Source organism: Panthera pardus, unplaced genomic scaffold, assembly GCF_024362965.1.
Source record: "Panthera pardus isolate Hobbes unplaced genomic scaffold, ASM2436296v1 HiC_scaffold_13, whole genome shotgun sequence".
Classification (NCBI taxonomy): Eukaryota; Metazoa; Chordata; class Mammalia; order Carnivora; family Felidae; genus Panthera; species Panthera pardus.
This window is the reverse complement of record NW_026526688.1, coordinates 91,378,065-91,393,804: the sequence shown is the minus strand read 5'-3', so window position 1 is coordinate 91,393,804 and position 15,740 is coordinate 91,378,065. Positions and strand designations below refer to the sequence as shown.

The following is a 15,740-nucleotide window of genomic DNA, read 5'->3' as shown; positions in this document are numbered from 1 at the left end:
ACTTGAGAGGCAAGGGAACTATATATTTATCCATCCACTCTCAGGGTGTGCTGAAACCTCAAAACACTCCCAGCACTAAAAGTTCACAGACAAAAGGCTTTTGTGCTTCCAGAAAAAGTCCTAAGGTGCAAGGATGCAGAGATCGGCCCTGGAAACTAGGCATAATATACTGAACTACTTGTAGTGCTGGGCAGAGCACAGCAATAAAAGCCACTGTCTTTACCTTACATTAGTCAGGCCTTATAGTAAATGCCCAACTCTCTTAATATTATTGCTTCTTAAATGTTGGTTGTAATTAAAAACAACAACCAACCACAAATTATAAGATGATATAACGAACTGCTACACTTGGTCCTGAGGTTGGCCACGGCTGATTTTCTTTATATTCCTCTTCTACTGCTCCTGTTAAATTTCCCTCAGCTCAAGTCGGCCCTTTAGCTAGCCAAGAGCACTGGCACAGTGTGATAAATCATACCTTCATGCCTGAGGGTTCCAATCCTTTGGTTACCATGTCCTTGTCAGAGTGTGTTTCCTGCAATTGTCATTTAAGATTTGACTGAATGAAAGCACTAAGAGGTCCCCCAAGGAATCTCCTTAGCTCCAGATATACTTCTACCTACCACCATTGCACAATAGCAACACCATACCCTTGTGATAATTGTGGTCAGGTATTTCTGCCAGTATAGTAACTTTTTTTTTTTTTTTTGAGAAAGAGGGGAGAAAGAACAAGGGAGAGAAGTAGAGGGAGAAGGAGAGAACGAGAGCGAGGCAGATAGAGAGAGAAAGAGAGAGAGTCTTAAGTAGGCTCCATGCTGGGCATGGAACCCGACATGGGGCTCAAACTCACAAGCCTGAGAGCATGACCTGAGCCGAAATCAAAAGTTGGATGTTTAACCATCCATCCAGGTACCCCTTTTTGATTGTTCTTTTATTGGCATGAGGAGCTCAAGATAACTAAGTTAAGTCGATAATTTTAAGTTTCGCGAAATCCTTCATATGTTCTTGAGTAAACATGTCCCTCCTCTCAGAACTAACAACTCTAATCCAGAACGCCAAAAGTTGCTCAATGAGGTAAAAATTAGTCAATTGTGTCACTGGTAACAATGGCGAAAAGGCAAAAATATTCTATCAGGAATATTACAGGTATTATTTTCAAAGCAGTCCATGGACATTGTCCTCATTATTATACCACCTTTGCCATATTGTGGATTGCTTTCCCAAGGGACTGTTCATGATCCTATTAAAATAAATCTGTCAACTTGTCCCTGAGTAAATTTGCTGGCGAGGGCACCACAGACAGAGAAGGAAAACACAAACACGTAGCCATATGCATATCAAAGCAAAAATTACACAAGACAATGTTAAGCAAGCAAGGAAGGCCTTATTTAAGATTACTACAATAGGGAAGGGGACTGAATTTAAGTCCATGAAAACAAAAGACTGGAGAGTTTTTATGCATTGGGATTATCTAGGAGAAAAGTACTAGAGGACCGTAGGGGTAGGGTCGTCAGTGGTATATGTCCAGCACGTTGAGTTATTCCTTAGATTGCAAATGTTTTTCTCTGTGTTCAATCTTTCTACATTTGCTAATTGCTGCTAATTGAAGTTTGGCTCCTACCCTCCTTCAGCGACTAGGTAATAGGAGAATGATCTCCTTTGATGTTTACATTTCAAAGAGATTGTTCTTAGGTCCTTAGACAGACATTTCCTGAGTTACAAAACTGGAAAGAGTTGGGGAGTAAGTTTGCATACATTTCAAAGGGACAGAACAAAAATTTATAATTGAAAGTTTTCTAAAGTAAATGCTATAAAAAAAAAAAAAAAAAGAAAAAAGAAAGGTTAGGGGCTGATAGTCTGGAAGAAAACTGTCTGAAGTTTAGCCAAACTGAGGAGAGCTTTAAGGTAGGTCTTGATCACCCAGGATATATATCAATCCAAAATGAATGAATCATTTGCCATTCAGGAGTAGAAAGGATCCAATGTAATCAATCGATCACAGTCTACACATTGGCAAACTGAACTCCTCAAAGGAAGAGGCCATACCTAAGGCTTAGTCTCTACTGCCTATTGATTGAGCGTTCAGCATTCAGCGGCAATATTACAGGCTCAGTTGAGAGGGAGCCCATGTTGTTGAGCCCAGGCATATTCACAAAGCTAGCTATTATGGTCTTTCTTTTCATTAGGACTACATGTAACTAAGGGTAACTGAGGATAGGATATTTTTGTTGTTTTCTATTTTTTGTTTGGTTTTGTGTTTTATTATTTGGTGTTTTAGCAAAGCTACAATTAGTAAACATGTACTACATCTTTGCTCATGTATTGCAGGCCTATTTGTAGGACTAATTTTCCCCTGAGTTGTTCGGCCAGTAATGTTTATACTGACACTATTCTATAGATAATTTTGAACAATTAACTCAATGAAGCTAATTTCAGGGATGGGAGATGTTTCAAAGCTGTGCTACAGTGCCTTTAATGGCCATGGGTTTTTTTTTGTTGTTGTTGTTCATTTTGACTCCTGGTGCATAGATCTTCCAACTTTCAACTCAAAGTACAGAACTTCCCCACGCTTGCATTCCTAGAAACCTAGAATTAGCAATAGGGTCTAATTAATTAATTAAATCCTATCACAATAGGAATACATGCTCATGCATGATGATTTCATATTCAAGAATGTTTTTGATGTTTTACATTGATGTTTTTGATGCTTTGTAATATTCTTCTTAATAGTCAAAATTCCAAATAACCCAAATGTTCATGATCAGTTGGATTTACCTATAAATTTTTGTATATTAGTACACAAGCCATGAAAATACATGAACTACAGAGAAGTAACTCAAAAATGAGGATGGATCACGCAAACAGCATGTCAAGTAACTATGGTTAGATCCAAATGAATAGATGCTATATGATTCCAAGATAAAGTACAAAGCAGCCAATGCGGCACTTGGGTGGCTCACTTGGTTAAGCGTTTGACTTTGGCTCAGGTCATGATCTCACAGTTTGTGAGTTCGAGCTCCGCATAAGGCTCTATGCTGACAGTTCAGAGCCCAGAGCCTGCTTTGAATTGTTTCCTTCCCTCTCTCTCTGCCCCTCCCCCACTTAAGCTCTGTCTCTCTCAAAAATATTTAATTTTTTTTTTTTTACTGTTTCTTTATTTTTGAGAGACAGAGAGAGACAGAGTGTCAGCGGCAGAGGGGCAGACAGAGGGAGAGACAGAATCAAAAGCAGGTTCCAGGCTCTGAGCTGTCAACACAGAGCCCGATGTGGGGCTCAAACCCACTAACCGTGAGATCATGACCTGAGCCGAAGTCAGACACTTAACTGACTGAGCCACTCAGGCGCCCAAAAAATAATTAATATTAAAAAAGTTTTTTTAAAGTACAAAGCAGCCAAGACTACGGTATTATGTCAGAATTCAGAATAGTGTCTATTTTGAAGAAAGATAGAGGGACTGTGATTGGAAGGAACATTAAAGGGAATTCTAGAATGCTGGCAAAGGCCTATTCTTTACCTATTTCTGATTACATAGAAATTTCTGTGAAAATCATGGAGCTGTATGATCGGGTTGTATATAGTGTAACATATTAGAGCTCACAAAAAAATTTCAGAAATTAAGATGTCACAATTACACAAGCAAATCATTCTATCTCAAAACATGGTTAATAGTTTTTTGTGGTTTTTTTTTAGTACTTAGTACTTTTAATCGGTCACTGAGGTCTTTCTTTTCTTTTGCACACAAAACTATTAGGGGTTTTGCCATTTGGATACCTCTGAGATTACACTGTGGGTACACATGGCTCCAGATACTTGATGAGACTCAGGTCAGAAAAATAGTGATTTGGGTCAATTATATGATTACAGAGCTGGTGTTTCCAAGAGAGTTCCAGAGGTCTAATCAGCCCAGTAGTGACTGAAGGGCTCAGAGGCTTGCCTGCCCAGAGTTTACTTGGCTATAGGGTTTCTGAAGTTCCTGATAGCAAACTTAGCCTTACTGCCCAGTTCCTCTTGATTTCTGAGGTGCTGGCTGTACTTGGCTAAGTGCTCAGATCAGCAAGGTATACCAGTCTTGATCTGCCCTGAGCAGATCCCCACCCACCATGCCAGCAGTGAAGGTGTCTTCAGTCTCCCCAGAGGTATGTAACACCATCATGAAGCCCCATGTATTTCCTGGACCAGCTCACATGCCTGAAAAGACTTAGTCATGCCTGAAGACTTGGTCATGACTTGGTCATGGAGCCAATGTGGTTCACTTTAAGCAGGAGGCAGTTGCAAGGTTTCCTTGATGAAGAACTTGTACAGGTTGGTTCAACTTGTCAGATGTGATGTACCTACTGGAGTCATCAGGCAACTTGAAGTCCAGATCTCACTTTCCTTGCTCTGAAGAACTCCAAAGCAGCAACATCCATGCCAATGGTGACCTTACTGGTATAAATGGCTATCTCGATTTCATTCTTCAACACCTGCAGGGCTTCTTTATTTTCTAGGATGTTAGGAGTAAGCATGCTTCCATTGCCTACATTTGGTGGAATCTTTCCCATATTTCTTCTTGATGACATTCTTGAGGTTGTGGTGAACCTCCATCTGATGCATATGGTTTTCTTGACATTTACTGCACCAAATGGGAGGATCTTAACTCCTGTATGGCCAGCTCTTTGCCAGCACTGTTGATCATACCAATGACTTTAAACTTGCCAGCCAAGTCAACAGTGTGGAGCTACAGGGGCACCCCCTTCCCCATTCTCAACAGCTCCAGGTTTGAAGATAGACAGAGACACCCCTCTGTCTATTCCATTTGTCTTTATCATCACTCAATCTTTCTCTTGTTCAGGTTCTTGCTAAGCCGAGTAGGTGTGATAGTTTTGTTGATGTGCTCAACAGCCTTTGAGACGCCTTTCCCCTTCTAGCGTGTTTACATCATTGTCAAGGAGTTCTAAGGCCTCATAAACACCAGTTGTCACTTTTGAGGTACAGAGGTCAACCTGAACGGTGGGATTCCCATGAGGGTGAAAGATCTCTCTGGCATAGATCTTGAGAATAGACATCGTTAACTTCTGGCTGCTGGATCTCATCATCAGGGGAAAAGGAAAAAGGGAGCTGTAGACACCAAGGGTGACTATTAAGCTGCAAGGTCTGGTGCACCAAGTTCCCCCTGAGCCCCTCTCTGTGCTGTCTGCCCCAATGACCCGTCTTGCTCCCAGGGACCTGATCATCTTATTTTTAAATGGAAACTTACAACATAAGGCCATTTTATAACTCAATAATATCGGTCTACTCTGTCAACACATGTAGAATTGTCAGAATACTTGCACTTAAATAGTGCATTTCATTATACCTTTTCAAATACATTGCCAAATATGTATTTTATGAACTAATAATAAAGGGAATGCAATTAATAGTGGGGGTACTTCAACAATATTAAATGTTACCATGTATTTCTAGAACCAAATCCAAAATTTACTATTTTCCAACCAAACTTAAAATACTTTGACTTTGGGGGTCTAAGTGGCTCAATTTGTTGAGTGTCTGACTCTTGATTTTGGTTCAGGTCATGATCCCAGGGTCGTCCTGGGATCTGGCTCTGCACTGAGCATGGAGTCTGCTTAAGATCTCTCTCTCTCTCTCTCTCTCTCTCTCTCTCTCTATATATATATATATATATATATATATATCTCCCTCTCTCTCTCTGTCTCCTCTCACTGCCCCTCTCCTCCACTCTCACTCTCTCTAAAATAAATAAATAAATAAATAAACAAATAAATAAATAAATAAATAAAATTAACAAAAAAAACCCCCTTTGACTTTAAAATAAGCAAAGGGAAAACTTGGAGAAGAGAATAATATAAAAAAATAAGATAATTAAACTTATTATAGCATAATAAAACTCTTGGTAAAATCCCAGTGTACCTAAATGATTCAGTTGATTAAGCTTCTGGTTTCAGCTCAAGTCATGATTTTGTGGTTTGTAGGACTGTCAGCATAGAGGCTGCTTGGGATTCTTTCTTCTTCTCTCTGCCCCTACTCCACTTGCATGTGTGGGTACACTCTCTCTCTCAAGATAAAACTTAAAAAAAATTAAAAAAGGAAATAACTCATGGCAAATTCCCATTATTGAATTTAAAACTTAATTGTCAATTTAAATTTTTTTTCAATTTTTCATGACTTTTGGAGATAATCACTATTTATATTAACATTTCAGTTTTAGGAAATGTTGCCTATGTAAGATCAATACCGACAATTAAGGAATCATTATCACCGTCAATTTTTTGGCCGTTTATATGTCTTCACCCTGTAGTCAGAACACCTTTTCAGTTTTATTAAAAATGTTATTATCAACTGAGCATTATTATTTTCTTATGGATTTTGTTTTTAATCTTATATATAATAGGTTCCATTATTAACAGTTAATTCTTGTGATAAAAAAGGGAAAATTATGTTTTTTTAAATGTTTATTTATTTATTTAGAGAGATAGAAAGAAAAGCAGGAGCAGGGGAAAGGCAGAGAGAGGGAGTCAGGGAATCTTAAGCAGGTTCTGCACTGACAGGGCTCTACTCACAAACCATGAGTTGAAATCAAGAGGCAGATGCTTAACCGACTGAGCCACCCAGGTGCCCTGTGAAAAAATGGCCTTAATATTTTGTGCAATATTAATACAGATAAACAGACTTTATCTTTTTCCCCATCCTTTTGCACTTAAACTATATGAATGTTTTTTATGGAAGAGATGTGTCTCATAAACAATAGATGCTGATTTTTTTTTTTTTTTGGTTTTACCCAGTCTGACATTGTCAGTTTTAATTAAAATATTCATTGCATTTACTTTGAATGCAGTTATTACTTACTTTAATTTGTGTCTATAATATTTTATTATTTTTTGACCTACCTGAGGTTTTGTTTCTTCTCTACTTTCGCTTCTCTTGGATTAATAAAATGTTTATTATTTTTACTATTTCATCATTTTCCCTCTATTTACTTATTAGACACAATTTTTCAATTGGTTAGCTGTTAATCTAGTATTTAACATGCATTTCAGACAAATGATGCATTGATGCATGCCACTAATTTATCAGTACCCAGGTAGATCAAGAAGTTTAAGATTATTTCAACCCATTTACTACTTTCTTACCTTTTAAAACTCATTTGCATGATATTTAATTCGCATATACATAACAGTACAAATACTAAATTCTTTGTACTATTAATATTAATTTATATTCATCTGTTTTCTCTTTATATATAATGTATACCCACATTCCTTCTTTGTGAATATCTTATTTTAATATTTCTTGCATTGAAGATTTGTTGGTGATAAGTTACCTTTTTTCATTTGACTAAAATAATCTTAACTTCATATTTCTTTTTATTTTAAGTGTTATTTTCACTGGCTAGACAGTATTAGGTTGTTCACTATTTTTCTTTTTTTTTTTTTTTTTCAGCACATTAAACATGCCACTACTTTGTTTTCTGGCTTCATTGTTTTTGCTAGAAACTTAGTTGTAAGTCATACTGTTGCACTTCTGAAGTTACCTTGCTTTCCTTTCTTCTCTGAGTGTTTTTGAGATTTTCTTTTTGTCCTTTATTTAGACGAGTCTTATTGTGATATGCCTTTTCCCCCTTTGTTCATTTTATGTGTCCCCTATTCAATAGCTAAAGAATTGAACTCAACATTACCAAGTTGATGCCAAATATTAAACACAGAGCATAATTTTGACAAAATAGTAAGAAATTTCAAAAATAGTACACCTTGGAAAGTTTACCTGATAGGATATGTGGTATTTAAAAAAAAAAATAAATTTCCTCCAGTTTGCAGATCTTCTTGAATGTGGTCATTTATTCGGGGTAAATGCCTAGAAATGGCCTAGCTAAGTAAAATGCTAAGTGTTTGTTGTGTAAGAAACTGCCAGACTGTCAAAGTGGCTATTCCATGTTACATTCCACTAGTAATTTATATGGTTAATGGGATAGCACATTTATTACATTAACTCCCTGAGTGTTGTACTTCATATGCCACTAACTTGATATAGAAGTTTATTTCCCAAAAATCTTCAGTAAGTGAGGAATAAAGAAAATGAGGCCCATAATTGCTCAAATACAGGTTATATAAAGATGATTTATACTTTTTATTTTCATTCATTCACTCATTCACCTTTTCATTTACTTGAGCAGATTAATGTGCCTTTTCTGTGTTTGGTACTAAATGAGTTGTAAAGGTTTGAGGAAATGATATATTCTTTGGAGGGAGGCAGATTCTATATAAAAGTTTACGAAATCCTTAGGTCACTAAAATAGATTATAGATTTTTAAGTGCTCTTTGTGTAGCTTGACCTTCCTGAAAATAAGTTCCTAAACATTGACAAGTGGATGACAATCTACAGTATCCTCATGTAATCTTTGTTATATTATAGGTGAGATCATTAGTACGAACAACTGAATTGGCGATATTAGGGATTAAGGAGTTAACTTTTTAAATTAACTTGTATTCAAATACATGTTAATGTTTTAACAATAAGCAAATAAGAAAGAATATGAGCAATTTTTAAGGGAAAATGGAAGGACTGGAAGAAGTTAAGAACATTCCTTAAATAGATATGTAAATAGAAAAAAACGTCTGAGACACTCAAGATGGATTTAGGGTTCCAATTTTCTTGTAAGAAGAGGTTTAGATTACCAAACAGATATTTGAAGAGGGAAAGGAAAAACCTCAGAGAAGAATTTCCAAATGCAGGAAAACACCAAGAATCTTCAATTTGAAAGGCACAAATGAGTAATAGAAGAATGAATGGTGTTCATATGTAGACATGTCTGAATAAGCTGATAAAACTAAGAATCAAAAAAGGTTACTGAAGTAATAAGAAGAAAGAATAATTATTTTTTTAAGAATGAGAATTGAATTAATATAGAATCTAATCAGGACCTATGAATACGATATGACACTGGGAAAATAATACAAAATTATTGAGGGGGCATATTTTGGATACAGAATTTTTAAAATGCTTAAACTATTAAAAATATGAGACATAAAAATTATTTCAGGGGCGCCTGGGTGGCTCAGTTGGTTAAGCATCCGACTTCAGCTTAGGTCATAATCTCATGGTTTGTGAGTTCAAGCCCCATGTTGGGCTCTGTGCTCATAGCTCAGAGCCTGAAGCCTGTTTCAGATTCTGTGTCTCACTCTGACCCTCCCCAATTCATGCTCTGTCTCTGTCTCAAAAATAAACATTTAAAAAAAATTAAAAAAAAATTTCAGGCATGGAAAGTTTTAGAGTATTTAGTTCCTCTGCATCTAGGCCTAGGAAAATAATTTAGAAAGTAGTTTTATTTTTAAAAACTCAAGAAAAAGTGAAGATATGAACTCTATGCAAAAAAAAAAAAATGTCCTGAAAAGATACAATTTGAATATGAATCAAATTGAAATAAAATACATTTTAGCAAGAGAGATAATAAAACAAAACAAACACTTTTGTTCATATGCTTGAAATATTACTTTGTTATGTGGTACAAATTTGGTTTCAAAAGTTTTCTTCTCTTTGCAAGTCCATTCACAATACTTGTTTCTGTAACTTCCATTAATTAATAAGTCATAATATTGTAAATCTGTGGTTTTGGATCTTAAACTTCAGAATCTTCCTGCAGACCGATAACAGTATTTTCACATTCAGGCTAGAATAGAATGTAAATGTTCTAAATTCCGACAACTAAAAAATAATGATATGACTATTAGAAATTGGGATATTTATGGAGAGTGAGGTTATATGGAAAGAAACTTAGGTTAGATAATTCTATACTATGTATAGAATTCATGTGGAGAATTCATGTGGAGAATATGTGGAGTTAAGAGGAAAGTTCTACAATTTAAAATGTAAACCTAATCAATGAAGAACAAAACCTTTCTGAAATATTTGTAAGGGGAAATAGAATATAAGTTGAGTGATTGTATAAATGTGATAACCATTCTCTAATAGCGGCATGTCAATGGTCACCACCTAATTAGGTAAATCAAGAAATGGAGAAATGAGTCTAGGTATCTGCAAATTATTATTACAGACTGCATGTAGCCCATCTAGGCAGAAAATAATTCTTTAAAAAAAAATAGGCATCGCAGGAGTGCCTTATACAGTCATGCTTGCCTACTGTACAACCGGGCATAAAGCAGGTTCATTGTATTTAGGAGAAAACTAACCGTGGTGCCGCAGTTCATCAACTCAAATAAAACCACGTGTCACCTATCCTTCTAAATGTATGACTCTCAGGACTAGTTACATCACAGATGTGCTACACAACAGTCCTAGAATGACATGAGTCCTTGTCTACTTGCTAAAACAAGTGTACAGATGTGACCCTGTGTTGTTCATTTCTGCATCCAAATCTAATAAAGAAGCATCGAATTAGTAATATACTACGTAAGTGCCTGTATTCCAGAGGCAAGTGAAGCTCAGAAATGTAAAATAGCACCACTAAGATATGCTAGTGTTTTGTTTGTTTGTTTTCTTGTTTTTGTTTTTTGGCTTAAAACACAGAATTTTTTTCTCTTCTAGGTTCTTGAGGCCAGAAGTCCAAAATCAAGCTATCAGCAGGGCTATGCTCCCTCTGAAGGAGGTTCTGAAGTATGATCCCTGCTTTGCCTCTTCCAGCTTCTCAGTAGCCCTAGGCATTTCTTGATTAGGACATATCACTAAAATCTCCGCCTTTGTCTTTTTTTTTTCACATTTCTAAAATTGCTAATACAGATATACCATACATCTAACCATTCCCTATTTTTTTCCAGCATCATTGAGATATTGCTATATAACATGTAAATTTACAGCATACAACGTGATGATTGGATGCACATATAATTGAAAAATGAATAGCGCAAAAATGTTAGTTAATACTTTTGTCCTTTCACACCTTTTATTTGTTTTTTAGTGTAATTCTAATAGGTGTGATTATGATTAGTTTCTCACATATTTACATTTTTGATTTAGGTAAGGTGATGAAAATGTTTTCTTCAGTAAAATATTATGTTTATTACATTTCATTATATAATAAGAGCATATTCTAGAGTGTACTTTCTAATGAAAATAATGTATATCTATCAACATCCTAATACTTATATCTTCTCAAATTAATAATAAAAATTATATTTTAAATTTCCTGAATACTTAGCTACTCAAAGCGCTTTTTCTTGTCATTCTCTAATTCTAACAGCAACTTTTGGATCTAGAAACAATAGTATCATATTATTAAAAAAGATAAAAACTCGGGGTGCCTGGGTGGCTCAGTCGGTTAAGTGTCCGACTTTCAGCTCAGATCATGATCTCACAGTTTGTGAGTTTGAGCCCCACGTCGGGCTCCTGTGCTGGTAACTCAGAGTATGGAGCCTGCTCTGGATTCTGTGACTACTTCTCTCTCTGCCCCTCACCTGCTTGCTCGCTTGCTCTCTCTCTCTCTCTCTCTCTCAAAAATAAATAAAACATTAAAAGAATTTTAAAAAAGATAAAAACTCTTAAAAGTTAATAGAACTTTCATACATTAAATCAAATAGAAGATGGCAGATCCAGGACTTGAGTTTATATTTTTCAGTTCTAATACCCAAAAGCTATAAGAAAGTTGTGATTGTATTTAAAAACCAAAAAAGGGGCGCCTGGGTGGCTTGGTCGGTTAAGCGTCCGACTTCAGCTCAGGTCATGATCTCGAGGTCTGTGAGTTCGAGCCCCGCATCGGGCTCTGTGCTGACAGCTCAGAGCCTGGAGCCTGTTTCAGATTCTGTGTCTCCCTCCCTCTCTGCCCCTCCCCTGTTCATGCTCTGTCTCTCTCTGTCTCAAAAATAAATAAACGTTAAAAAAAATAAATAAATAATAAAAAAATAAAATAAAAACCAAAAAAAAAAAAAAAAATAAAAATAAACAATTTCAATAACACGTTATGCTATGTTTTATAACATAGATTTATTATTTTTGTACAAAAATAAAAGAAACATAAGCTGATAATATTTTAAACAAGCTCTATTATGAATATCAATATCATCATTACTTTTCATTAGTGTCTGCTAATTTAATATTGTTAAAATTTTCTTTAAAAATAATTCTCTTAAAAATCATCTCAAATATCCTGCTCTGTATTTGCAATTGGTTTTGTTATAATAACTAAACTATCAAAATAAAGTTATTTTCAAACAATAGGTAGCTGCAAATATATATGTAATTTATATATGCCAGTGTGCCTCACAACTTTCCTATAGCTTTTTGGTTCACTATTTTTAATTATTTTTTTTTCTTTTCACCTCTTAGTCATGCTATGGTATTCAGAAGTATTTTTGTTAAGTACTAGAGTCTGCAATGTCAATTACTCAGTAAGATATTCTAAGTTCATGCTGACTTAGAATTATTGTTTTTGATTTTTTTTTAATACTTATTCCTTTTTTGAGATAGAGACACAGAACATGAGCGGCAGAAAGAGAGGGAGACACAGAACCTGAAGCAGGCTCCAGGTTTTGAATTATCAGCACAGAGCCTGACGTGGGGCTTGAACCCACCGACTGTGAGATCATGACCTGAGCCAACGTTGGGCGTCCAACCCACTGAGCCACCCAGACGCCCCTAGAATTATTACGTTTTTAAAAGCAACCAAGTTACAGCAAGATGTTTCCAAATCAGTTCATTTAAATCCATCCTCGTAAAATTTCAGCCAACATGGGAAACTTTAAAAATTGTCACAAATAGGATAAACTGATGATTACCAGAGGGGAGGTGGGTGAGGGGATGGGTGAAATAGGTGATGGGGATTAAAGGGTGCACTTGCTGTGATGAGCACGGGGTGTTGTATGGAGTTCTCACTATATTATACATCTGAAATTAATATTACACTGTATGTTAACTAACCGAATTTTAACTAAAAACTTTTGAAAAAATTCTCAGGAGTAAAGCTATTTTTGTATTGTGTTGTTTTTAGTAATTCCTTGATCATTCTCTACATTTGAGCGAGATATATGTCAATGAGTGAGATATGCCTCAATTCCATGTGGCTGAAGAAGCACCTCTTTTAAGTTTGCAAATGTATCTGAAAAATTGATAATAACATTTGCTGCACTTTAATTGCAATTTTAAATCTTTCATCAAAAAATACAACAAAATAGTAAAAAGTATTTAGAAAAGGTTCTTTGAAGAATCATACTTCAATGTGTACAATAAAAATCTACCAAATAACCTCTGATTCCAGAAATGATTTACATTATTGCTATACCTTATACATTACTATCCCAGTAACTTCATTGATTTTTGAAGTCCTTTTCAAAGTTCTTGGCAACTAAATACTGTGGATGAATAATGCAATAATTTGCTAAAACACCTGGTGTTTCTTATTTAAGTTGGCCATAAACCTATGTTACCTACTAACCCATTAGTGTTCTTCCATCTGTTGTACAAGTTATGTCATTGGAAAAGGGAGTATTTTTTCCTGTAAACTAATTTTAAAGGTTTAAAATATTGACAAGCTCTGCATATTATAGTATGTTATTCCAAATGACTTCTCTTCTGTTACTTTAAAATTCTTTTTGAACTGTGCATATGGTAGCTTAATTTATTATATACTTCACTTTTGTATACCTGCTCATTGAATCATCTAAAAACAGTATCTTTGTTCAATAAAAAGGAAAAAAATTGTATCACATTTGAACTATCTTTCATCGTAGTACAAATACCTTCACATACAACTAACAGTATTAATTTTTCTCTAATACTGTATACTTGATCATACTTTGTATTATTTTTGCTTTTTATAGGAAAGAAAAGAAACCTTGACAGTAATGGATTTAAGACTTTTTTAAACATTCTATTGACTGAATAACACTTTTTGAAATGTATTTATATTTTAGAATTTTTTGGTTATTGTGTTTCTTTATTAAAATCTGCATGTATTCTCAATATTTTTGTTGCTTAATTAGGAAAAAATATGCTAGTCGATTAAATAGAACCATGATGTTCATTTTGGGATGCAGTGATAAAACCCAAGAATGAAAACTCAACCAAATAATGTAGACATTTTTCTCTCTATATAAAATAGTTTAAAATAAGATCTAAAATCACCTTTGTTGTACATCAGTGCATGGGGCTGTATTGACAACTCATATACCACAAGCAGTCCTGCCATGGTGAAATGATTTGCCAAAATGTTGAACATTATCTATTTCTCTCCCTCCTCCACACACATCCAGACACATCCACAACACACAGGCATTGCCCACGCTCCCTCTAAATATGAACTACTTACGAGCAGATACTTTGTCTGCCTTCCCCATTGAGCCAGCACCTCTAAGTCTGAGAAGGACACCTTGTAGGTGCTCAATAAATCCCTGATAAATAAATAAATAACTTCTCTTTGAGCATTTTATTTCAATAAATATATTGTCCTTCTAAGTGAATTCTATGTAATAGCTGAAGACACAAAGTAATTACAAGATTAGAACAATTCAAGCTGAACCCTGCAGTGTGATTAGTAGTAGCAATGTCTTACATGGTTATTTTAATTTTAACCACCAAAAAAAAAGACAGCTTTCACATAAAAAATAATTTTTATATTTTGAATTTCCAAACTGAAAGTCAAATGAGTTTATTCTCATAAGGGTACAATGTGTTTTCCACTCAGAAACTTCAAAAAATTGACATTTTTAGTCTCTCATGTAAGAAACAACATAGGAAACAGCATTCAGAATGAGCCAAGGTACCCTTTAGCAGAAATGTTGAATTATAGTTTGCCGAAGGAATACCAGGATTGCTCACGTTTGCATATTTAGATTAATAGTACATTTCTACAAGGTTTGTGCTGTAATTGGAACTTAAGTAACATTTGTAAAGTGTTATCTGTCAGAGCCTGAAGAGACCCAAAGAGAATGTATGTCATTATGCAAAATTACTAATTAAGTACAAGTAATTTAGCAGATAATTTACATGTTCATCTTATAATAGAAATTATTTAGATTTAGGGTTCTCTTTGTATTTCTAAAGTAATCTTGACCCAAGGGATCACAGACTGTTAGGGAGAGGTATAAATTATGGAATGAGACATATGTTTAACTGATTCATAGAGCTTTTGTTGTGGCTAATGATTCCTCTAACAGTAATTGCATAAGGGAAAACATTTTCTTTTTAAGTAAATAATGTTCATTACCTCTTAAATCTACTGTCACTTGACAACATTAATGTGGAAAAATTTTTACCTTCTTGATTAGCTCTCCAAGGATATCCAGCAGCTTTAAATTAATATTGATCAAACAGAAACCATCATATCTATCAAAATGTTCTTATGAATGTGGATGCACGGAAAAAAAAATTCAATAGGTTCTGGAAAAAAACATTCTCCTGAAATATACTGTAAATATATTGAAAATTATTCATATGAGGAAATTATTCTGGAAAGTGGGATTTATTTTGTGGAATACTATGTCCATTGACCAATCTTAAAATTGCGATATTAAAGATTTATATCTATACAGTCAAATTGTGGGCATATTGCATTAATAATTGTTACCTTAACACTACAGCTTTGGGGATTAAACAACCTGCATTCCCAAAGTGACTTTTATCCAAATCATGTGAAAAAGGTTAGGAACTCTATTTACTCACAGCTTTAGTATGAATATCCTAAAACAGTGTTGAGGCACACTTTAATTTGGGTGACAACTCTCTCAAGTTCTTCTATTTTCTTTTGTCTTAATTTATTGTTGTCTTTTAAATAACTATTTAAAAGTTTAGTGTTTAATTATTTG

The 15,740-nt window shown here is 34.8% G+C and overlaps 1 pseudogene; it reads right to left on the bottom strand.

Moving 5' to 3' along the window:
* Window positions 1-3,942: 3,942 nt before the first annotated feature.
* LOC109247043 (alpha-enolase-like) lies at window positions 3,943-5,042 on the bottom strand (annotated as a pseudogene).
* Between the last annotated feature and the right edge of the window lie 10,698 nt (window positions 5,043-15,740).